Genomic DNA, 2,928 nt, shown 5'->3' on the forward strand with positions numbered 1-2,928 from the left:
GCCACTGCCGTCCTCCGGCCCCGCCACCCGTTGCTCCGGCCCCGCCACCCGTTGCTCCGGCCGTCGCCTCGCCTGCCCCGCCGCTGGTCGCTCCGCCGCCCGCCTCGCCGGGACGAGCGCCTCCTCCACCCGAGGCGCCTCGCCTCCATCCGCCCTTTGCCGCCGGTCGCTGGACCTCCTCGCCGGGAGCTCGCCGCTGCCGGATCTCCTCCGGCCAGATCCGGGCAGGCGCACCCGAATCCGCCTCGCCCCGTTGCCGGCCTCCTCCAGCTTCGCCGCGCCGGCGTCTCGTCGCCGGCAGGAGCTCGCCGGAGACATCGTCGTCGGATCCACCGGAATGTGGATCAGATCCACCAACACGTTCATCCTAATGCCTCCCCACGCCCGGATCTCTCCGTCCCGGAACATCCCCGTCCACATTCCCCGAGGTTATATTTGACTAAGTCCCCAGTTTTTCATCTCATGTGCACTTGTCTGAGCTAGCGTATCTTTCTGCTTGTAGCTCTATTTTGCATGTGCAATATATCAAAATGTTCATTGTGAGATGTTCTTAATTTCATTACATTGTGACATGCTTGTTTGAGTTCATCTTGATGCCCTAATCATTGTTGCAAGAGTGCTATATGATGTTAACCTGCTGAGACTATTATAACTTGTTTTTTTGTCATTTTCGTTGCATTTTGTGTGTGCATCTTTTGAACATGATGTCTACATGTTTTAGGAGCATATTAATGCAATATTTACAGTGGTGCAATCCATTTATTTTTGTGAGTCTTGTAGTGAGTGCATCCAGCTCGTGAAGTAGGGTACTTGTTGTTACTGTTTTGCTAGGCTGAAACTGCTATATCAGCTTGCTATGTATGATTGATGCTTCCATCCATTATATGCATAATATGGAGATGTTCACTAACGATGTTTTGTTATACATGTTATGCTCTATTCATCCATGCCCTTGTTTGCATCTATGGCCTGCTTTAGCTTGTTGTTATCATGCTCCAAACTTGCTAAATAATGTTTCTGTCAGCCCGTTAACATGAAAATCAGTTTTTCCATGTGTCTTGGTAGTGATCCATGCACCCTATGTCTATGTTCTTGCCATTATTAGCTTCATAATTAGGTCATCTTAGTGTTGGTTGAATTCACATGCCATGAAATTCTCTGTGGAGAGAGGTACAATCTCACGAACATGACTACTTATCGTTATTCCTGCCATGTGCTGTTATTTTCAGTGTCTGAATCTGTCATATCACTTGCCATGTTTGCATGGATCCTACCATCTTTTCTGTTGATCTTTGGAATTAGTTCATTAAGGGCGTTTTGTTCTCTGTCTTTAGTATTAGCATGCCGTGCTCTATTTGCCATGATAGCTTGCTATAACATGTGTTTGATAGCTCTAAACATTGCAACCTGATGTTATTTTCTGCCAAGTCTGTGAACTGTTATTATTTGCAATCTTGACATGTCCTTTTGAGCATGTTATAGTGTTTTCTGGAGATAGCTCAGTGTTCTTGTTTTTTTATGCTTCATCTGTACATCACGTCCATGTCATTTGTCTTCATGTTGAGGTGCCGTAGCATGTTATTTTGATGTTTGTAAAATGCCTAGTTGCTGTGTTGGACAGCTTGTCCTTTAAACTTGTTTCATGTGTATGTGTTGCACCGTTGCTCCGTTTTGAGCATGCTCTATATGAAACTTTCTTAGAATTGCATGTAGTTTTACCTTATCATGTTGCATTCATGTTTTGAGATTGTTTGCTTGATGTTTGAATGCATTTTGCATCAATGCCATGCTTAACTTGTTTTTCTCATATCTTATAGGCCGTAGCTCTGAACTAAATTAGCTTTATATGTAACTTGACTAGAACTTCGTGTAGATCATTTTGGTGCATTTTAACTTGCTGTTTAAAAACTTGAACATAAGGTTTATTCAGATCTGGACCAATTTTGAAATTTGCATATGAGGACTTACGGATTTGTTATATGTTGTTTCCGGCCTCATTTAAACTTGCTTTGATGTGTTGTTCTTGATTGCATCATCTCTTGCCATGAGTAGCCTCATCTAGCCTTCTCATGCATCATGATTGGTTGTGCATCATGTCTTGTTTATGTGTTGTGTGTTTACCATGTTGTTTGCTTCTTTCCGGTTGTGCTTCTTCTCGATAGTTCCTGTTTTTTTGCGACCATGAGGATTCGTTCGACTATGCTTGGCTCATCTTCGTCCGCTCATCTTCTTCATGGGCTCGTTCTTCTTCCTAGCGGGATTTCAGGCAAGATGACCGTTACCCTAGATATCACTACTATTATTGCTATGCTAGTTGCTTCGTTCTATCGCTATGCTGCGCTACCTATCACTTGCTCTTCAAGCTCCCAAATTGCCATGTCAGCCTCTAACCTTTTCACCATTCTTAGCAAACCATTGCTTGGCTATGTTACCGCTTTCCTCAGCCCCTTTTATAGCGTTGTTAGTTGCAGGTGAAGTTGAAGATTGCTCCATGATGGACAGGACTATGTTGGGATATCACAATATCTCTTATTTAATTAATGCATCTATATACTTTGTAAAGGGTGGAAGGCTCGACCTTATGCCTGGTGTTTTGTTCCACTGTTGCCGCCTTAGTTTCCGTCATACTGGTTATATGTTCCTTGATTTTGCGTTCCTTACGCAGCCGGGTGTATGGGACCCCCTTGATAGTTCGCTTTGAATAAAACTCCTCCAGCAAGGCCCAACCTTGGTTTTAACATTTGCCACCTAAGCCTTTTTCCCTTGGGTTCTGCAGACTCAAGGGTCATCTTTATTTTTACCCCCTCCTCCCCCGGGCCAGTGCTCGTCGTGAGTGTTGGTCCAACCTGTCAGGCACCGCCACCAGGGGCAACTCTGGGCTGGCCTACCGGAAGTTTGGACAATCCGGTGTGCCCTGAGAACGAGATA

Source organism: Triticum dicoccoides, chromosome 1B (assembly GCF_002162155.2).
Source record: "Triticum dicoccoides isolate Atlit2015 ecotype Zavitan chromosome 1B, WEW_v2.0, whole genome shotgun sequence".
Taxonomy (NCBI): Eukaryota; Viridiplantae; Streptophyta; class Magnoliopsida; order Poales; family Poaceae; genus Triticum; species Triticum dicoccoides.